At 46.5% G+C, this 23,434-nt stretch overlaps 1 protein-coding gene across 1 annotated transcript in view; it reads left to right on the top strand.

The window, feature by feature from the left end:
- Window positions 1-23,434, top strand: part of nalf1a (NALCN channel auxiliary factor 1a) — a 338,137-nt gene that overhangs the window by 22,127 nt on the left and 292,576 nt on the right. The window lies entirely within an intron of this gene.

The raw sequence follows: 23,434 nt of genomic DNA, 5'->3' as shown, positions 1-23,434 counted from the left end.
GACGCAGCTCGAAGTTCCCTTGAAAGGGAACGTCTCGGTTACGTATGTAACCCTAGTTCCCTGATAGGGAACGAGACGCTGCGTCGCTCCGCCATACTCCCGGCACTCCCGTTAGCGCTTCCTTCAAGCCTATCAGAAGCTAATGCGCTTGTGTTTTTGGGGTGCTTTATAGTTTCCTGGTCGATGACGTCACCCGCCTATGACGTTTCATCTCTCCATTGGGCTGATTCCATACGTGCTTCATGACGCACAACGCAGGGGCGTTCCCACAGCGTTTGACGCAGCGTCTCGTTCCCTATCAGGGAACTAGGGTTACATACGTAACCGAGACGTTTTCTATGTAAATATATAGTAAAGTTTAATTTATTCATGTGATCAAAGCTGAATTTTCAGCATCATTACTCCAGTCTTCAGTGTCACATGATCCTTCAGAAATCAGTATAATATGATGATTTGATGCTCAAGAAATATTTTTCATTATCATCAATGTTGAAAACAGTTATTTACATTTTTATTTCAGGATTCTTTGATGAATAGAAAGTTCAAAAGAACAGCATTTATCTGAAAAATAATCTTTTGTAACATTAAACACTACCGTTCAAAACTTTGGGGTCAGTAAGAATTTTTATTTTATTTTTTGGGGGAAATAAATAAAATGGATCAATACTTTTATTCATCAAGGAGGAATTAAATTGATCAAAAGTGACAGTAAAGACATTTATAATGTTACAAAAGTTTCTATTTCAAATAAATGCTGTTGTTTTTAACTTTATGTTCATCAAAGAATTCTAAAAAAAAAGGTGAACAACTGTTTTCAACATTGATAATAATCATAAATGTTTCTTGAGCATCACATCACCATATTATACTGATTTCTGAAGGATCATGTGACACTGAAGACTGGAGTAATGATGCTGAAAATTCAGCTTTGATCACAGGAATAAATTACGCTTTTTACTATATATTCACATAAAACAGCTGTTTTACATAGAAATAATATTTCACAATATTACTGGGTTTGTTTTGTATTTTTAATCAAATAAATACAGCCTTGGTGAGCATAAGTGACTTCTTTTAAAAACATTTAAAATCTAACCGACCCCAAACTTTTGAACGGCAGTGTATATATGTATATGTTTTTTGTAAATATATATACCAACACCTAGTTTGTTGTGCCTTGAATATAGGCATGTGTAGGGCTGCATAAAATAATAACAATAGCCTAGATAGCAGGCAGCCTGTAAATCACTAGCGTAGCCAGAAAAACGTCTCTGGGTGTGCATAAGAAAAATTGGGTGTGCCACATTTATTGTCAAATTAATGTGCAAAAACACTCGGACCCGGCGTATCAATAACTTTACAGAATAGACTGGGCTGATGTGTAAAACTGGCTTGCCACATAAACATAATACTAGGCCTACAGTATATAAAATATAACTCAGGGCTCAACATTAAGGCTTTACATGTGCTTGTCCTTAGAACAAGTAAATCGGCCATTCTCTTGTCCAAGTAAAAATCCAGAAATCGGTTTAAATGTATGCTTCACCTTTCATTTTAAATTCTTAGATTTGATCAATAAATTCAATTGAAATAATAAGACACTATGCTGTTACCAATCAAATTAATTAATTTACACTGAAAAATTACAACTGCATTAAATAATGTTATGAGATTGTTTTAAATATTTTTTGAAGATACAAATATGACATATTGGAAAAAAAAAATTATAGCCTACTTTTAAACATGAAACTAAACCACCAGTAGGGGGCGGCAGGTGACTGTCTTAATGAGTGAGTTATTGAGTCATTTATTCAAATGATTCGTTCAAACGGCTGAATCGTTAAGGAATGAGGCAGTTGTTTAATAGGTCATTGAATCTTTGACTCAATCGATGCATTCAAAGCGCTGAATGAATTATTCATTAATGCATTTACGTGCAGGTGAGCTGCGCTGTGGTTCTTGGGATGTTTGTTTGGAACTATTTTCGCTGCTCAAATAGAACAAAAACAGTCAATATTGTGTCTAAAATGTAAGTGACTTGATATTAATTACTTGTTTATTGAACTGTGATCAGTGTCATATTTTCAGTCGTGATGGTATTCAGCACTCGCGGTCACGTGATGTTGCTTAAAGGGTTAGTTCACCCAAAAATGAAAATGATGTCATTAATGACTCACCCTCATGCGCTCCAAGCCCGTAAGACCTCCGTTCATCTTCAGAACACAGTTTAAGATATTTTAGATTTAGTCCGAGAGCTTTCTGTCCCTCCATTGAAAATGTATGAACGGTATTGTCCTTGTCCAGGAAGGAAATAAAGACATCATCAAAGTAGTCCATGTGACATCAGTGGGTTAGTTAGAATGTTTTGAAGCATCGGAAATACATTTTGGTCCAAAAATAAAAAAAACTACGACTTTGTATTGTCTTCCGGTTCTGTTGGGGATCCGCTTTCACTAGTCCGCAGTGACGCTGATGACGTAAAACGCTGCTGACGTGTATCTGGTGCGTCCGTGTATTCGGGTTCAAATAAATATGGCTGGACAAAAAAATGCAAGTCTTCCTCTGTGTGGAAATCCTTAGACATGTTTGTGAAGATTGTTTTGTTTCCAGCGTGCGTCGCCCTCAGACTGTAAACGAAGCTCGGGCGCACCAGACACACGTCAGCAGCGTCTTACGTCAGCAGCGTCACTGAACGCGGATCCCCAACAGAACCGGAAGACAATACAATGCTGAATAAAGTTGTAGTTTTTGTTATTTTTGGACCAAAATGTATTTCCGATGCTTCAAAACATTCTAACTATCCCACTGATGTCACATGGACTACTTTGATGATGTCCTTATTTCCTTTCTGGACAAGGACAGTATACCGTTCATACATTTTCAATGGAGGGACAGAAAGCTCTCGGACTAAATCTAAAATATCTTAAACTGTGTTCTGAAGATGAACGGAGGTCTTACGGGCTTGGAGCGACATGGGTGAGTCATTAATGACATCATTTTCATTTTTGGGTGAACTAACCCTTTAACTGTATGTATCATATCATATGTTATAAATATAAAAACTCCACATTAATTTTTTAACCGCTCTATGTTCATAAAGTTTCTTTGTGTGATCTGCGCTCATTTGTTTCCATTTTTCCTCATGAGGCTGCGCGAGCCTCAACAGCACAACCGTATTACCAGTCAGCGGCTGTTTGCGGATTGGTTGGTAGTCCGAATGTCGACAGATATTTTGTTAACATTATTTTGTTTAAATAATAATTTAAAAATACACTAAAATACATTAATGTACAAATATTTTAAGTAAACAACAATAGGCCAAGTTTAGGAAACGTTTTTATTAAAACTTAAAAAAATAATTATGCATCTATTTTAGGTGTGCCAGCTGCCACTGTGGGTGGCACCGGCACACCCTGGCACACCCGTGGCTACGCCAGTGCTATAAATCGTTAAAAATGATCACTTCAGTAACACTACACAAGACAAACATATATTGTTTATCATATGTTACTTCAAATATTTATATTCATTATGAAATGAGATGAGTTTGGCGTGAAGCCTAATGTGTGGCGTGTTTTGCTTTTCAAACACACAGAGTGACTCAGACCAAAACTCAGCGTGTGCAGCGATCGAGCCGCTCCAAAACTATGAAACATTATTGTTACATTATACATCTACGTTTGAGCAGATATCCACAAACACAGTATTTAACAGTAAACACAGGTCTAAACATTAGAATATTCACCATATTAGAATAAACACTCATACTAGGATACTTGTATCTCATTTCATAACATTTAAGGCTGGCACCAGTTTAGCAGCAACAATGTAAAGTTTATGCAACAATAAAACACTTACTATTATGTCTCTTACCTTAGAAATTGTTCTCATAGACAAAACGTCTTCTTCTGAGGTAAATCCAAGGTAAATCCACAGCACAAACAGTCTTCCAAACTGATGAAAAGTAGAGAAATACTGGAGTCGCTGATTCTTTGTTTAGAGCTGATGAGGGCGTTAACAGCTCTGCGTTCCTTCACGTGGATCATTTGAATGAGAACAGCTCGCGCTTGTGGGGTTTGGTCATATTAAAGTTAATGAGCTCCGGCTGGAGAAACTGTACATGTCGTTGCTTTCATACGGATTTATTAAACCGAGAAGATTTGTTTTTGATATGATTTATTTCATTTAAAAAAGGAGACTTCAAGCTTTGTAAAAACATTACTTTCATGTGTGGGTGGCAAGTATTGGCTGAGTTACAGATAATTTTCTGTCACGTTTCAGAATGAACTTCACATTGAGAGAGAAGACAGAACGTGCATCATGTTTTTTTTCTTTATTTTACGAAAAACACAACTTTTTGTTTTTATTATTAGTGTACACAAAAAAAGAAGATATTTAACAGTTTTTAATGATGTATAAAACTTGCCTGTATGACAAAAAGCGACAGAGTTATTTGAGTTTCTTTTGCATTGATAAGAAAAAAAGCGAGCCGACCCAAGGGGGTTAAAGGAAGCGGACGCAATGGTGCTTTTGGGTAGGCCGGCGGATTTACCAACTGACATTCACGACAAGACGCACACCACCTGCGCATGTTCTCGTGAATGTCAGGCCAAAAGAAACGGGCCATGAGACGATTAAGTGTCGTTATTTGTGCTAATTTCCTGCCATGGGATTAGAATGAGCCGCCTGGAAAAGCATTTCCAGACGGCTTTTTGGTACCAGTAATCGGGCTGTATTCTGTATACGTACTTTTGCACAAGCCCCTCCCACGACTGTTGCACAGACTGACACTGCAGTTTTAGCCTAGACCCATCCTGAGTGAGCTGATACAGTCCGCCATTGTTTCGACGCCGGAGCAGCTGTAGACAAGAATGTTTTCTAAGCGATTGAGGTGTTTTGTTGTTGGATGTAAGAATGAACATAGCAGTCTTCATTTACTCTCGTTGTTACTCGAAGATGGATCTGTACCATGTGTTCATGATCCAGCTTACAGTCTCCAGAGCGATAGGCCTAACGTTACTGATCAGTGATCATGGCAGAAATGAAAGTGAGAGCGCGCACTTTATTACAGTTCATCTGAGTTGTTTTACCGATATAAAGTTTGCTATTAAGCACCCCCTGAAAAGGCGTGTATATATTTGTTTACTGTTAGTTTTAACGAGTGTTTTGTCTAAGACTTTAATGTACACTTCTTATACTGTGTTTATTCAGCTCTTACAGTGATTTTCTGGAGTAAAACCGACGCTTCATCTTTTGTGTGATACAATAAACTTTATTGAACTCATCAGTATATTTTTGACGGGGTCCGCTAACGTACAGCATGCAGGCTTGTATTAATAGTGGATAAAAGTAGATGACAAATACGTTAGAACCGTATTTCCATACAGCATATATTCTCTGGCTCTGTGGGCATTGTTGTCCGACTCGGGTCGAAATGAAGACCGCTATTGAGAGTTTCTGTTTTGATAATATTATTCCGTGAGATGAGATTGTCCTGCCATTGAGCGCAAGCTTGTGAGGCTCCGCCCCCTGCGCTGACAGCAGCAGCTTATTTGCATTTAAAGGGATACACACTAAAACGGCGCTAAAAAGTGACAGTTTAAACATGCTGTAAAAAATTATCTGTTGGGTATTTTGAACTAAAACGTCCCGGGTTACGTATGTAACCCTAGTTCCCCGAAGGGACGGACGCTGCGTGAAATCGCAGTGGGAACGTCCTCAGCGTGACGCGTCTGAAGCATGAATGAAATCAGTCAATGGAGAGAATGAGCGTACGGCGAGTGACGTCATCGACCAGGAAGCTATAAATATCCCCTGAGTACACAATACGCCAGCTTAAAAGTTACTGAAGCAGCGACCCAAGGGGATGCCGAGAGTATGGCAGGACACGCAGCGTCCGTCCCTTCGGGGAACTAGGGTTACATACGTAACCCGGGACGTTCCCCTTCAGGGACTACCGCTGCGTGAAATCGCAGTGGGAACGCAATACCCACATCCCCATACGACCAAATCCCCGTCGTGTGTCATTAGGAGACACAAACCGACGAGAGAACCTGAGCCCCGGGAGTGGAGCTAAGATCGAGGGAATAAAATCTAACGAAAGTGTGCGGTGAGGACCAGCCTGCCGCATCACAAACGTCCTGAAGAGAAGCTCCTGAAAGAAGAGTTGTAGAAGCAGCCATACTCCGGGTGGAATGAGCCCTTAAAGCCAAAGGTGAAGGCTGATGGGCCGAACCATAAGCAAGTGGGATGGCCTCGACCACCCACTTGCTCATCCTTTTTCTAGATGCAGGACACCCTTTCTTAGGTGACCCAAACAGACGAACAGTTGTTCCGATCTCCTCCACAGGGCAGCTCTGTGGACGTAAGCATCAAAACCCAAACTGGGCACAGCAAATTAATTTTCTCCTGGTCTGACGTCAGAAAAGGCGGAGGACAGAAAACCTGCAGAACTATAGGTCTAACTGAAACAGTTGGAACCTTATGAACATAACCTGGTCTCGGAAAGGGAAAGGCCTTAACCAACCAGGAGCAAATTCCAGGCACGAGGGAGCCACCGAAAGTGCTTGAATATCTCCAATTCTTTTTAGAGATGAGATAGCGAGAAGAAGGATAGTCTTTAGAGTAAGAAACTTTTCCGAAACTTCCTCGATGGGCTCGAAAGGAGCAAGGGAGAGACCTTCTAAGATGACGGCCAGATCCCAAGCTGGTACCCTTGTGCGAACTGCAGGCCTCAGCCTCAAGGTGACACGAAGGAAGCGAGACATAAGCGGGTGTTTCCCGAGGGAACCTCCACTTGAAGGGGTGTGGTAAGCAGCTAAGGCCGCCACATACACCTTCAGTGTGGAGTGGGATAACCCTGTGGAGAGACGGTCCTGCAGGAAATCCAGGACTGTACCAACCGGGCAGTTAACTGGGTCCTGCTGGCGCTCTCCACACCAAGAGGTGAAAAGTTTCCACCTCGCGGCATATAACTTCCTCGTGGAGGGAGCTCTGGATCGGAGGATGGTCTCAACGACCTCAGCCGAGAGACCAGAATCTATGAGCTGGGCCCCCTCAGAGGCCAAGCCCACAGCCTCCATAGCTCTAGATGGGGGTGAAGGATCGACCCACTCGCCTGAGAGAGCAGATCTCTCCTGATCGGTATCTCTAGGGGAGAGCCGTTGAGGAGAGACACTAGGTCCGCAAACCATACCCGGGCCGACCAGAACGGGCCTATTAGCAGGAGACTGAGCCCGTCCCGGCGAACCCTCTCCAGAACTCCTGGGAGCAGAGCGATCGGGGGAAAAGCGTACAAGCGTGACCTCGGCCACGGATGTACCATCGCATCCAACCCCAGCGGGGCTGGATGGCTGAGAGAGAACCACAGCGGGCAGTGTGATGTTTCTCGAGAAGCAAATAGGTCTACCTCGGCAAGATCGAAATGTTTCCATAGGAGTTCCACCACCTCGGGGTGAAGACTCCATTCCCCGGGCCTCAGCCCCTGTCTTAACAGGATGTCTGCCCCCTGATTTAAATACCCCGGGAGATAAAAGCTCTCAGAGAAAGAATTTTCCCCTGGGACCATAGAAGGATCTGATGTGCCAGTTTGTAAAGCGGGCGAGAACGCAAACCCCCCTGATGGTTGATATAAGAAACCACCGATGTGTTGTCTGTCTGGACAAGAACATGGTGGCCCCTTAGGTCTGGGAGGAAGTGTTTCAGAGCCTGAAACACCGCCAACATCTCTAGGCAGTTTAAGTGCAACAGACGATGATGGTCCTCCCACAGACCCTGAGCCCACCCGTGAGAGAGGCATCTGTCATTAGCATAACGCGACGACAAGGAGCTCCTAACACAGGGCCTTGGGACAGAAACCAAGGATCTTTCCACATGATCAGGGCGTGATGACACCGTCGCAAACTCACGATCATGCGAAGCGGATTTCCCCTCGGGGAGAATCCCTTGGTCCTGAGCCACCACTGTAACAGTCTCATGTGCAAGAGGCCAAGAGGTATCACGTTGGACGCAGCTGCCATGAGACCTAGCAGTCTCTGGAACTGTTTTACTGTGGATGACTGGCCTAGCTTGACCTGATCTACTGCAGCGAGAATCAAAGCAATACGAGCAGGTGACAATCGTGCCTGCATCGTCGTTGAATCCCACACTACACCTAGAAAAGTGGTTCTCTGTAATGGAGAAAGAACACTCTTTTTGGCGTTGAGCCTCAGCCCCAGTCACTTGATATGAGCAAGAACGACATCTCGGTGCTGAACCGCCTGTTGTTCCGATTGAGCTAGAATCAAGCAATCGTCTATATAGTACAGAAAGCGGATGTCCTGTAACCTCAGCGGGGCTATAGCAGCATCCGTACACTTCGTGAATGTTCGGGGTGACAGTGCTAGGCCGAACGGAAGAACCCGATATTGGTACGCTTCGCCCCCGAAAGCGAACCTCAGGAACTTCCTGTGTTGAGGGAGGATAGATACATGGAAGTAAACGTCCTTTAGATCTATCATGACAAACCAGTCCTCGGATCTGATTTGAACATCCCCAGTGACAGACACCGCGCCCTGTAACGTACTGGCAGGGAACAGCTGGTCTGGGCACTCCACATACCTCCTCGGAGGGGGCGAGCGTCCCTCGGGAAATCGCTCGCCGAGTCTCTCTACGCCCTGTGAAGGCAGGGTTAGTAGAGCAGACCACTGAGGGCATCGGAAAAGACAGGGCACCGTGTTCTTGTGCAGTGAACTCAGGTCTTTCACGATAGGGACCACCCTCAGAACCATGACGTTCAGCACGTCAGGATTTTTTTTTTTTTTTGATGAAGTAGTATCCTAACTCCCTGCTGGGTGGGGGACCCATTCCGCCAGGAACTCTACTAAGGGAACCAGCCTCTCGAGGCTGGCCTCCGGATGAACATCCCGAGTGACAGACACAGCGCCCTGTAACATACTGGCAGGAAACAGCTGGTCTGAGCACTCCACAACCCTCCTTGGAGGGGGCGAGCGTCCCTCGGGAAATCGCTCGCCGAGTCTCTCTACGCCCTGTATAGGCAGGGTTAGTAGAACAGACCCCTGAGGGCATCGAGAAAGACAGGGCACCGTGTTTTTGTGCGGTGAACTCAAGTTTTTCCCGATGGGGACCACCCTCAGAGTCCTGACGTTCAGCCCGTCAGGACTTTTTCGACGCGGCCTTTCTGGCGACAATGACTGTCCTCAGATCAGTCCTGCCCCGAGAAGGCCGCGCCGGAGAGCACCCCGCCTCATCCCTCCAGTTTCTCTGCAGGGGGGCACGAGACGTGACACTCCGCTTCTGCTGTGCTCTTTTTGAAGACGAACTCGACGAAAGACTTTGCTCTGGTTGAACATTCTGCGTGACAGACACAGTGCCCTGTAACGGCGCACCGGCAGGGAACGACTGGTCTGAACACACTAGAACCCTCCTTAGAGGCGGCGAGCGTCCCTCGGGAAAGCACTCGCCAGACCCTTCTACGCCCTGTTTCGGCAGGGTTAGTAGGACGGGCCCCTGAGGGCGCCGGGAGAGACAGGGCACCCTTAAGGGAGGTGAACGCAAGTCTCTCTCGGCGGGGACCCCCCTCAGATTTCCTTTGAGCAGGTCGGCCTGAAAAGCCTGCATAAAAGTCATCGTATGCAAACATGCAGCCGCCTGCCGAGCCACCGAGTAAGCCTTCCCCACCAGCACAGAGGTATATATATTTATTGATTTATTTATTTTTTGGTGGAAGAGCCGGTGCTTTAAGTGAAGACGATGAAGCAGGAGAGAGATAGCTCGCAAGCGTCTCCTCCGCCTACAGTATCGTCACATAACCAGCAGATTTAGCACCAACAATGTTACCATAAGCATTGGACTGATTTGTGTAAATTCTGCTTGAAACCGGTCTAACCCAGGTCTTTGAAACCTCAGCATGAAGATCTGGGAAGAACGGTAAGCACCGGCTAGAAGGTTGAGGTCGTGCAGACAGAAATCTATCATCTAGATTGCTTTTAATTCTAGAAACCTGTCTATCAGCTGGCCACTCGATACTGTTTTTTTATTTATTTATTTATTTTTTAGCTTTTCAACAGCCCGAGATAATACATCCATCAAACCTTCTTCATTTGCAGTATAATGTGATACTAGTTTTCTCTGATAATAAACTTTCGACATCCAGCTCCTCAGAACTGGAAAATCTCAATTCAACATCATCATGTGCCTCCACCCGGGCAGAAGTAACCGCCGCAGCGCGTGCTTCCAGAGCCGGATGAGAGGCACTAGATCTCGTCGGAGATAGCTGAGATAGGGCGGAGCCCGTCTCAACGTCGCCAGCGAGATCCATCTGCGAGCCCCAAGACAAGCGCCGCCGCTCTGCCTCAACAGAAGCGGGACCCGAGCCTCGGGGAGCTCGCAGCAAATCACTCTCCTCGAAGAGCGATCGCCGCGAGCGCAGAGTTCTCAAGGGAAAACGCTCGCAATGCTGACAATCGACTCCCTCGAGAGCCGACTGGGCATTGCTGCACTCCCAAACAAGCCACACTTAGCTCGTGTGAATCCCCACCCGTGATGTACCGAGTACAGGGGGGAACACACTTCTTATACTGCTCGCTCATATTGGTTTTTTTATATAAAATATATATAGTGAAAACTCCTGACAAAACAGACAAACACAATCGACAGATTCAGACACACACAGAGCTGCTGAAGTAACTAAAAGCTGGCGTATTGTGTACTCAGGGGATATTTATAGCTTCCTGGTCGATGACGTCACTCGCCGTACGCTCATTCTCTCCATTGACTGATTTCATTCATGCTTCAGACGCGTCACGCTGAGGACGTTCCCACTGCGATTTCACGCAGCGGTAGTCCCTGAAGGGGAACTTCACATACAGACTCTGGGGACATCAGACACATATTTTACATCTTTCGAAAAGGGGCATAATATGTGCCCTTTAAATATCAATTTACTAAGACTACCGGTAATAAAACTAAGGTGTTTTTTCCACCTCAACTGTAAGCTCCATGTTCTCCCACTACTGTAAATGAGACACAAAAGCCTGATAAAAACACATATGCAAACTTTTTTTAGTTTTTGGATTAAAATACAAACAAAAAACAAAAACATTTTGTCTAAAACAGGATCAATAAACATTTCCATTTAAAATAAAAATTGATTTTACTGACTATTATGTCCTATGTCAGGCTTTAAAGGGTTAACTGGTCAAAAAACAGATTCCTCTCATATACAATAGAGCAACATTGCCTTGTAAATCCTCATATTTTTTTCACATCCTGAACTATTCAAGGTCCCCCAGTGTGAAGTACAGGTACATAGTAAAGAAAAATAACATTAAAACATCATTGTTCGTAATGTTGTGAAAGCTATAAGCAACAAGCATTTTGTGAATAGGTGACATTGACATGATGTTTTATAGAATATTGTAGTATTGGTGACTATACTACAAGCTGTAACAGCAGCCTCTATGCATTGCAGATCTTTGGAGGCTTGACAACCTCCAACAGAGCTCTCATTTATTGGATACTGTTCGATTTCACACTTTCCATCCACTACACAGTGTTTAAAGAGGTGACTCATAGAACCTCACCGCATGATCATCCAGCTGGGGCTAAAACAGGGTGAGATATATTTAAATCTACTTTACTATTACAGTGGCTTGCACTTTAATGGAGAGCTCAATATAGGTTTCCAGACCACGTGTTTTGTCTAGAGACTAAGGAAAAGGTGTGGAAGACAAAGCCAGTACCGTACAGTGTGATTATTCCTGGATTAATGCAGCATCTTTAAGATTATTTAAGAGCAAATGTGTACCCGTGTGCATCGCAAATGTCCTCAGAGGGCATTAATGGACATATTATTTATTGAATGGAAAGATTAAAGAGTGCAGAGGAGAGAAAAGAGATGTGTTACAAACAGCTAGATGGGGAACAACAGAACTAAAGACATGATCAGAAAGAGATATGAGGGGGACCTGGATCTGTGCTTGCAATAACTAACCAGATTTGAATGTAGATACTCCTTTAACACAGTAGCCTATCCACAGCTGCTTTTTAGTTGAATGGAGCAGTGGTCACAGTTAAATTTCACATTCTTGGCTCCCTAGAAGGCATTTTATTTGGTGCAGACACTCTTTCAATGAAACAGCATATATGGCGCTTCCCGGGTGAAGGCAACATGATTCACGCTGCTTCCTCCATTGATCTTTTCACTGACAGGAGACACCCATAATAAAGATGATATCAACCAGTATGGGAATCTGTTGGCCTTGCACTAATCAAGTAGTTAATCAATAGTCAACCTTAATCTTAATATATTTCCAGTGTATCGGGGTGTGAGATGCTTTTAGGGTTACACTGTGTCCTAACACGATGCGATAAGATGTCATTTTTCTGTTTTATTTTTTACTGGAGGACATGGTGAAGATGTTTCAGTCATGTATTTTCGGCTTTAATAGCCAATATCATGGCCAGAGCTGGTTTGCTGCATCCATAGACAGTATAAGAAGGGGCTGCGTCCCAATTCAGAAGCTGCTTCCTGAATTGTCAGATTACACTTTAAACTGTTCAAGTATTTGGTGTTAATTTACGTAAATAGTGTAATGAAAAGAAAAGAAAACATACATAAGCATATAAAGGTTAAAATGTTCACTTAGCCTATATCTTACCTTGATGCGATTTTGTAGATCTTACCTTTTGATGCTATTCTTTTTATTATGTAGCATAAATGGACAATATAAATGATGAATATGAATATGGTAAATATATATTTCAACCCCGTATTATGAAGGGAAAAATCCCCCCATCTGTGGGAAAAAAACGTCTTGGTTACGTATGTAACCCTCGTTCCCTGAGTAGGGGACGGAGACGTTACGTCGGATGACGGAGAATGGGGGTTTTGCCTAGAAAGCCAATCATCTTCGTGTGTTATAAAACGAGCCAATGGCGATGAAATGCCATGGGTCTGCGGAATTTGCATAGCGTATCTCCGCCCCACCGCGTGGGTATAAAAGGAGAGACGCCGGCAAAGGCAGATATGTCTTCGCTGAGGAGCCGAGACTGAACTCAGGCGTCTACCCAGCGGTACAGCAGCAGTGGCAGGGAGACGTTACCTACTCTCCCTACTCAGGGAACGAGGGTTACATACGTAACCGAGACGTTCCCTTTCGTAGTCACTCCGAGTTACGTCGGATGACGGAGAATGGGGGTCCCCGTGTAATCACGCCACCTTCACAGCTGTCTTCCAGTGCCCTGCGAAAGTCTGATCCCCCTGTCGTGATACTGGCACGGACGAAGGAGTCCTACTTAACACAGGAATACCAAGGTACACTGGGAAGCATATCTCAGAGGAAATATGCCGCAGCATGCCTACCCATAGGGAGGACTTAAGAACACACATATGGCCGGAGGGCTTCATATGGAGGAACGCTGGAGTGACCAGCCCGAGGGGTGGCAACTTTCAACTCCAGGAGTGGCAAGGTGGCTTGCCGAGGGAAAGACACATGCTCAAGGAGGCTTACAGTGGAAATACACATGTGGGGGTTACTCAGGGGAGGAACCATGCACACGGAGGCACCTAGCCGACGCACAGGCAATAGACACTGGCGCCAGCGTCAACAGTGCTGGAGGAATTCAGGGCTTCAGAGAGGAAGGCTCACCTGAGGAATATCGCACGTATCCAGTCCGTGGAGTGGAATGGCGAGCAAGCGAAGACACCTGAGCGGGTCCAGTACTAGCTGACTGGAGCGAGTACACGAGAGCAGCCCGTCTCAGGAGCACAGCTTAGCCTGGCGTTTTGCAGGGCGCGGGACTGGAGAGGGCTGTGGCGCAAGGCTGCTGCTGGGGCCGTGCGGCAGGAGAGGGAGCCACAGGAGGGCGCCCTCGGTGGCGAGCAGGCTGAGGCGTCTGTACCGACGGCTGGGTGGAGGCAGCAGCAGGCCATCGGGGTAGAATATGTTTGATCGACTCAGACTGCTTCTGTGCGGTTGAGAACTGCTAGGCAAAGTCCTCAACCGCTCCGCCGAAGAGGCCGGCCTGGGATATGGGGGCATCGAGCAGACGAGTGCGCTCAGCGTCCCGCATATCAGCCAGGTTCAGCCACAGGTGACGCTCCTGGACCACAGAGGTGGCCATCACCTGACCCAGGGAGCGTGAGGCAACTTTCGTCGCTCGGAGAGCGAGGTCAGTGGCGGCACGCAGCTCATCAAAGAGCCCTGGGTCAGTCCCCGCCTCGTGCATATCTCTGAGCAGCTGGGCCTGGTAGACCTGCAAGGTGCTCATCGCATGCAGAGCGGCGGTCGCCTGTCCTGCAGCTCTGTGAGATCTCGCCACATGGGTAGACGAAAATCTACAGGCCTTGGACGGGTGGTTAGGAGTACCACGAGATGAAGCACTCTTAGGACACAGTTGCATGGCAACAGAGCGTTCAACCGGGGGAATCCCAGTGTACCCATGGGCGACCGCCCCATCGAGGGGGGGAAAGGCCGAGAAAGCTGACGAATGTACACGGGAGGTCAAGGGAGCCTTCCATGACTTCGCCAGCTCCTCATGCACTTCTGGGAAGAATGGTATTGGGGTTGGCTGTGGCCTTGTGGCGGCAGCCGCACCTAAAAACCAATCATCCAACCGCGAGCGCTCAGGGCAGGGCGGAGGGTTCCACTCAAGCCCGATGCTCGCGGCGGCCCGGGAGAGCATGGCCGTCATCTCGGGATCTGATACGGGCAACAGTGGTACTCCAGAAGGAGGCAACGCAGCCGCATCATCACTTCTCGATGACTCCTGCCCGCCTTGTGATGCCGCGATCGACATCGAGTCCTCCTCTGGAGCGCCGAATGAAACACGCGGGGCATCAGTAGATTGACCCGGTAGAATCACCGGTGCTTTAGCGTGCTCTAAGCCCAAACACGCAAAGCGGCGATTGTCCCCATCAAAGGAAGACAGGAATCGACCGCACCCAGAAGAACACGGGCGAGACATCTTTAAAAAGACGTGCCACGTGCAGCTCTTTTAGAGAGGAAAACTCAGCGATGCTGAGGCGACCAGGGAGAAACACACAGACTGGCAGATCACTGCTCAGATCGCAGGCAATGTGAAACTCGGTGGGTACCGCCGTCACACCAACACCGAATCTGATGACCAGGTCGTGCTTCCCTAGGGACTTACCTTGCACTGCATCGTGATGCACGGCTATTGCTGCGACATACACTTTGAGGGTGGAGGGGGACAGCCTTCGCTCCAACCCATCCTGCAGGAAGGAAAGCACGACACCGATCGGGCAAGTCCGGGGGTCCTCCTGACGGGAGGAACACCAATCGACGAACAGGTTCCACTTCAACGCATAGAGGCGCCACGTAGAGGGGGCTCTAGCGGAAGTGTCTACCACTGCCTGTGGTAGACCACCTAGAACCTCCGCGTCCCGTCCAGGGACCAGACATGGAGTTTCCAGAGGTCTGGACACGGGTGCCATAGAGTGCCCCGTCTCTGAGAAAGAAGGTCCTTCCTCAAAGGAATCGGCCAGGGAGGGGCTGTCGCGAGGAGCATGAGTTCGGTGAACCAAGTCCTGGTGGGCCAATACGGCGCCACAAGAAGGACCTGCTCCTCGTCCTCCCAGACCTTGCACAGAGTCTGTGCAAGAAGGCTCACTGGGGGAAATGCATACTTGCGCAGGTCCCGGGGCCAGGGCGTCCGTGCCGAGGGTCCCCTCGGACAGGGAGTAAAACCACTGGCAATGGGTCGTGTCCGGAGAGGCAAACAGGTCTACCTGTGCGACTCCGAAGACACTCCAAATCAGCTGGACCGACTGGGGATGGAGTCGCCACTCTCCTGGCAGGGGAGGCAGCCGTGAGAGCTCGTCTGCCACATGGTTGAGCTCCCCCGGAATGTGAATGGCACGAAGCGACCTCAGATGCTTCTGACTCCATAGGAGGAGGTGGGAGGCGAGTCGCGACATATGACGGGAGCGTAGACCACCTTGATGGTTGATGTACGCGACGGTCGCAGTGCTGTCCGTACGGACCAGTACGTGCTTGTGTCTGAGAACCCCTTTGAGGCGACGCAAGGCTAACCGCACTGCTTGCAACTCTAGGCAGTTGATATGCCAATGCAGTTGAGGCCCCGTCCACAGACCTGAAACTGCATGCCCGTTGTACGTGGCCCCCCACCCGGTGGCAGAGGCATCTGTGAAAACCACAGCATGCCTGGAAACCTGGACTAAGGGCACTCCGGCCCGTAGAAACACAGGATCCGACCACGGGGAGAAGGTTTGGCGGCAGTGCGGGGTCACTTTGACCCGGCACGTGCCGCTGTGCCACGCCCACCTCGGGACTCGATCGTGAAGCCAGCGCTGAAGCGGTCTCATATGTAACAGGCCGAGCGGCGTTACTGCGGCTGCCATATGCCCCTGGAGCCTCTGAAATTGTTTCAGGGGAACCGCTGTCCTGCCTTGAAAAGACCTGAGGCAGGTGAGCACTGACTGGACGCGTTCCTCTGTGAGGTGCGCAGTCCGGGCGACCGAGTCCAGCTCCATACCGAGATAAGAGATCCTCTGCACAGGGCAAAGTTTGCTCTTGTCCCAGTTGACCTGAAGCCCCAAACCGGCTGAGGTGCCGAAGCACCATGTCCCTGTGATCGCACAATACATCTCGCGAGTGAGCTAAAATGAGCCAGTCGTCGAGGTAGTTGAGGATGCGAACGCCTTGTTCTCTCATGGGAACAATGGCCGCCTCCGCGACTTTCGTTAAGACGCGGGGTGACAGGGCCAGCCCGAAGGGTAGGACCTTGTACTGATACGCTCGACCGTCGAAAGCAAACCGAAGAAAAGGTCTGTGTCGAGGGAGAATCGAGACGTGAAAGTACGCGTTCTTCAGGTCGATCGCTGCAAACCAATCCTGGGGACGGATGCACTCGAAAATGCGCTTCTGCGTAAGCATTTTGAACGGGAGTTTGTGCAGGGCCCGATTCAAAATACGCAGGTCCAGGATTGGCCGTAACCCACCGCCTTTCTTGGGTACAATGAAGTAGGGGCTGTAAAACCCAGACCTCATCTCGGCAGGAGGGACCGGCTCGATCGCGTCCTTCGCCAGCAGGACATCGATCTCTTTCCTCAAGACAGGGGCGTCCACCGACCGCACACGGGTGAAGGGGACGCCCCTGAACCTGGGAGGCTGGTGTGCAAACTGAATTGCATAGCTGAACCGGACGGTGCGGATGAGCCATCGGGACGTACCCGGAAGCACTAGCCAGGCCTCCAGATAGCGTCCCAATGAACCCACCCGAACCACCGGCGTACCCGCGGAGGGGCAGCGAGGTGGAAGACAGGGACCCGGCTCTGGTGGCGTTGTAGCGACCGAGAGCGAGGATCTGGGTGCGCCTGACACCAACCTGCTTCCACCGAGGGGCAGACGGCAGAGAAGGCTCGTGGGCGTTCTGCTGTGGACTGCCCGGTGGCGAGTGGAGGGGGAGAGACGAGGAACGAGGCCCTGACTCCTCGTATGCTGGTCTCTGCACCTCCGGGCCCAGCTGCAGACCGGAGCGACGCAGCCGAGGCTGCGTCACTGCTATCTGCAAGCTGGGGAGAGGGGAACGGGAGTGGTGCAGCTCGGGGCGGCACGCACTGCCATTCTGACCCTCTCGGACGGAGGAAACTGGTCTTATTATACTGCCAGTCTCGACCGTGAGGGGAACGAGGGACGAGGCCCGGGGGCATCGAGTCCTGGTTTCCCCTCACCCAGCGAGAGACGAGAGTGACAAAGCCGTAGCCCTCACTGCCATCTGAGCGCTGGGGCCCGTGAACGACTCAGAGGAAGTGGACTGCTCAAACTTTGGGTACCGCTGATACAGCGGCGGAACAGAAAAGAAAAATTCTCCACCCGGCCCTCCCCCGGGGGAAGGAGTGATGATGACACGCACTCCCAGAGAGCAGATCGTCACACACTCTGGGTCGCTCCTCTCAGGGTTGCTTCTCTTCGCTGGGGGAAACAAACTCTGAGCGGGCTGGTTTTGAGGCGCTTCTGGACCACCATTGTGGACATCGTCTAACCGAGGGCCAGCGCTGCGACTAATCACGGTCAGTCACTAAGCACAGCTCAACCCCGAGTTAGAACTACGCACGTGCATTGGTAGTGAGAGAGGAAAAACTTCTGCAGATTTAGGGATGTTTGGCTTGCCATATTGGCACCAAAATGCTTGCATACTGCCAAAATTCTTCACACACATCCAGGCACTTTAGAACAGCCCAGGAAAGTGTGGCTGTTAAGTCTGAATCTTCAGCATGAGAACACACCATTATAGTAGGAACTCAGCATCATTTCAGAGTATAACAGCCCTCTCTCCGATGTAGCGATCGACATCTGTCCTCCCTGGGGCCCCGAATGAAATGCTTGGTCCCTCATGAGAAGGACCAGAATCCCAACCGAAAGCCTCGACGGCACACGGCACGCTGAGCGGTTCAGCTTTTGAATCAACAGCACATATACGCAGCCGGCAGACGGGAAACCGCGCGGTCGCTGAAACGCCATCTCACCAACACAGAGAGATCCCCTCCCGAAACAGCAGACTCGTAGCCGTAAGAAAAAATACAATCTTAAAGCTCACTCACTCAGAGAGGACACAATCGGTCGGCTCCGAAGCTAAAAGCATTGCGCAATGTTTACTTCCGCCTTTTATACCCGCGCTGGTAGGCGGGTCGCGGAATGCAAATCTTGCATGCCAATTTTCATTGGCTCGTTTTAATTCACTCGAAGGCAATTGGTCTCCCTAGCGTGATCCCAATTCGTCAGGGAACTCCCCCGACGACACGTCGGAGTTCCCAGGACGAAAGGGAACACTCGTTACAACAGTAAACAAATATATACACACCTTTTTAGGGGGTGCTAAATAAACTGGTTAACTGTATATCCGTAACAACTCCTATGAACTGTAATAAAGTGTGCACTCTCACTTTCATTTCTGCCATGATCAATAACGTTAGACCTATTGCTCCAGTAAATAAATAGAGCTATGTGGATTAATACATCAAGCTACACAACACCGACAACGCTTGGGAGACATTCTCGTCAGTGCAGCAATGGCGGATGTGTACAACTCTAAACTCGCTGTGAACTCGATCAGGGGTGCGTTTCCCAAAGCCAACTATGCTCGCAAGTTACCAATCGAGTTCAATGGAAATTGCGATCATAGTTGGCCAACGATGCTTTTAGGAAACGCACCCCAGGGCGGTTCTATGTTAGAACGGCAGTGTCTGCCAACACTCGTGGGCGGGGCCTGTGGCTTTAGTGACGTCACTAAAGCCGCATTCTGAAAACAGGTCGTTGGGAGACACTGCTTATGATTTATGGGGATTTAAAAATCACTGCAGGGTAGTTGTGTACACACACTGCCATCACACATTTATGTCCAAACACCATGCAAAAGTGAATTTTGCATAACAGGTCCCCTTTAATATCACTAAAGTTCAATACCATAAAATCAGTCATTAATTTGCCTACATCTTACCTTACATTCTTCAAACATTAAAAAGCGGCATGCTGCTTGGCTTCTATGAAAAGTAAATCCTGCCTTCTTCGATTTGATTGGCTACTGTATCTCAAACATTTTGACTTTGACAAGCACATTTAAACCACTGCGTCTGAGCACACTAAAAAGATTAGAATCTTTTACTCAAGTGGGCTGCGTGGACCATTCGTCTGGGCTGACGGAAGGATAGGCTACGTAAACTCACTATAATTCATTATTTATATATATTTACGTGGCAATGGGCCAGCCCACATTGTACAGTAGCCCACCAGAATGGCCAGTCTCCAGATGGCCAGTCTGACCCTGATAGAACACCACAGTCATGTATAAGAGAAGCTGCCTGGATCTCATAGCAAAGCTCTAATCATAAGAAATCATGGCTTCTGCTGTGTTATTTCATGTCATTTTTTTTACAGAGGGTTTAGAGAGCCTCTAATGGGTGGTATTGTGGAGATCAATGAGAAAATATGTGACAGACATAGAACAGGTCCATACAGTGTTTACTGATTTATGAGAGATAATGACTGATCATGCACCTCAAGTACAGACTCTTAAACAGGTTTACAGGATATTGCTGGTAATGTTGAGGACAGTTGTTATGGGTTCCCATTCAGTCAGTCACATTCACCGTTATGTCGATACTGACGTATTAGGGTCTCACTTGGGATCCCCAAACACATCTGAGTAGTAAGAAAATGGGCCAATGTATATTAGCGAGTGAGATTTGCATGCCTAGCCACTCCTACACGGACATACCGGTATATAAGTCTGCTGTCAACTCACTCTTTCAGATTCTGAAATTTGCTCAGATTTGCTTCGGGGGCCGAGTGGTTGCACACAGTGTTCACCCTCTTTGTAAGGTCTCACAAAACATGTAGCTGACGCTGGTAGTTCAGCTGTGGTTAATGACATATTGCTGATTTCAGTGGTTAATGTTCATTTTTTTGATGTTTTGACATGCTCGACATTTGTGCTTTTTTCAGTTGCTTATCAACTTATTAATGTTAAATTTTGGGATGGGGGGCGTGAATGATCATGAATAATGCTCTGATTTACATCTGAGAAGACAATGACCTGCATTATGAGCTGCATAATGAGCTGCATAATGAGATCTCACACAGGTGTGTCACTGGGTACCAAAGAAAGCGAGGACAAAAAAAATTATATATACACATCTTTTTTTGTCCTTGCATTCTTTCTTGTGGTACCCAATGGAAAAAGAATTTTTTTCCAAGATGTTTCCAACCTTAACTAACTTTGAACCTATTCTGTAGAATATATATATATATATATATATATATATATATATATATATATATATATATATATACATATATATATATATATATATATATATATATATATACAGGTGCTGGTCATATAATTAAAATATCAACAAAAATATTGATTTATTTCAGTAATTCCATTCAAAAAGTGAAATTTGGATATTATATTCATTCAATACACACAGACTGATATATTTCAAGTGTTCATTCCTTTTAATTTTGATGATTATAACTGACAACTAATGAAAACCCCAAAATCAGTATCTCAGAAAATTAGAATATTGTGAAAAGGATGAATATTGAAGACACCTGGTGCCACACTCTAATAAGCTAATTAACTCAAAACACCTGCAAAGGCCTTTAAATGGTCTCTCAGTCTAGTTCTGTAGGCTACACAATCATGGGGAAGACTGCTGACTTGACAGCTGTCCAAAAGATGACCATTTACATCTTGCACAAGGAGGGCAAGACACAAAAGGTCATTGCTAAAGAGGCTGGCTGTTCACAGAGCTCTTTGTCCAAGCACATTAATAGAGAGGCGAAGGTAAGGAAAATATTTGGTAGAAAAAAGTATACAAGCAATAGGGATAACCGCACCCTGGAGAGGATTGTGAAACAAAACCCATTCAAAAATGTGGGGGAGATTCACAAAGAGTGGACTGCAGCTGGATTCAGTGCTTCAAGAACCACCACGCACAGACGTATGCAAGACATGGGTTTCAGCTCTCAGCTTTCAGCACTCTTGAACAAGACACAGCTTCAGAATTGTCTCGCCTGGGCTAATGACAAAAAGGACTGGACTGCTGGTGAGTGGTCCAAAGTTATGTTCTCTGATGAAAGTAAATTTTGCATTTCCTTTGGAAATCAAGGTCCCAGAGTCTGGAGGAAGAGAGGAGAGGCACAGAATCCACATTGCTTGAAGTCCAGTGTAAAGTTTCCACAGTCAGTGATGGTTTGGGGTGCCATGTCATTTGCTGGTGTTTGTCCACTGTGTTTTCTGAGGTCAAAGGTCAACGCAGCCGTCTACCGGGAAGTTTTTGATGATATTCTAATTATATGACCAGCACCTACCTGTATATATTCTACAGAATTCGTTTAAAGTTAGATTCGGAAACATCTTGAAAAAATTATTTTTCCACAAATTTTGTATGTATGCAAATTGTATAATATCCAACGTAAACAATTCTAGTAATTGTGCAGTTAATTCTCATACTGTGTTTTCAGAAAGTTTTGGAATATGTATCCTCTCCCCAAATTTGTCACTAATAAAACACAATAAAAAAGTTTACAATTACAACAACCATTACAATTTTAACAATATTTCAAGTGTAATCTTTCTTTGAAAAAAGCATACATTTTATCTTACGTATTTCAAAGGTAAGGATTCATTAATTAGAATATTGGAACAAACACTATAATAACATCTTAGTTGATAATTCAATATACCTACTTTATTTTTGACAAAACATCCCATATACACTGTAAACCCGGATATGTAGAATCTACTTAAAAAAACTAAGGTAACTCGTTGCCTTAATTTAATTAAGTAAGCAGAACTTAATTGCAGATATCCCAAGTCTCCCGGAAGTTGCGGGAGTCTACCGCATATTGATAGCGGCTCCCTGATGCCCGCAAATTAGTTAAAATCTCCCGGAATCTCGAGCTTGCGAGCTCCAAACCGTGTAGCGCGCGCAGAGAGCGAGAGAGCGAGAGACCTTGCGTGTGTGTGCAATTGTGCGTGTGTGCCTCATGAAGCGCCTGTAAATCCCCCCAACAAGAAAAAACCGAACTTTGTTTTACTATTTTTGGCTTTATTTTACCATTACAATTGTATTTGCTATCATTATTGGGGTTATACTGACAAGAGACCGCAAATAAAATTGTAATGATCTAATTAATTAAATAATAAAAAAAAAATTGTTACCATTGTTGTGGTTTGCATGCTGAATGTTGAAGTCCACATATTTCTTAGTGGGGTCCTGCACACTATAGGAATGGGTTCAGAATTCGGTTCTGGTCCGCCCAGATTTCTAGGGGTCCTCCCCACTGTGGTGGACCCCGAGCAGGCTTTGGTTGTGGAGCAGGAAGTACTGACACTTCTGCAAAAGGAGCTGTAGAAGGGGTTCCTCCTCCCGGCAGACAGTCAGGGTTTTACAGCCATTACTGCATTGTTTCCGAAAGAGGATGAGGGGTTGCGTCCTACTCTAGACCTGCGTCAATTAAACAGCAGGTTTCAGAATCTTGGTTCAAAGTATGCTTACGCTAAATATGATTGTGTCACAGACTCAGTCCGAGGACTGGTTTGTCACAATAAGAAGAAGAAGAAGAAGAAGTTTTATTTATATAGCGCATTGTACATACAATACATTTAGACACCCATATATTACAGTCACATAGGATACATATAATCACATTATCCAAAATGCATGTTAAAAAGATATGTTCTTAACTGGGTCTTGAAAGTAGCCACAGAAGAGGTATTGCGAATAGTGGTGAATAAGAGGTAGCGAATTCCATAATTGAGGAGCATTAGTACTGAAAGACCGTCCTCCTGCAGTATACAACCGGAAATGAGGGACGGACAGTAAACCAAGTTCAGCTGATCAGAGAGACCGTGTAGGACGGTAAGGGTGGAGTAGGTCAGA

Source organism: Siphateles boraxobius, unplaced genomic scaffold, assembly GCF_051911475.1.
Source record: "Siphateles boraxobius isolate OS27281-9 unplaced genomic scaffold, OSU_SipBor_1 29, whole genome shotgun sequence".
Taxonomy (NCBI): Eukaryota; Metazoa; Chordata; class Actinopteri; order Cypriniformes; family Leuciscidae; genus Siphateles; species Siphateles boraxobius.
The sequence above is the reverse complement of the archived record's forward strand: the minus strand, read 5'-3'. Positions and strand labels throughout refer to the sequence as shown.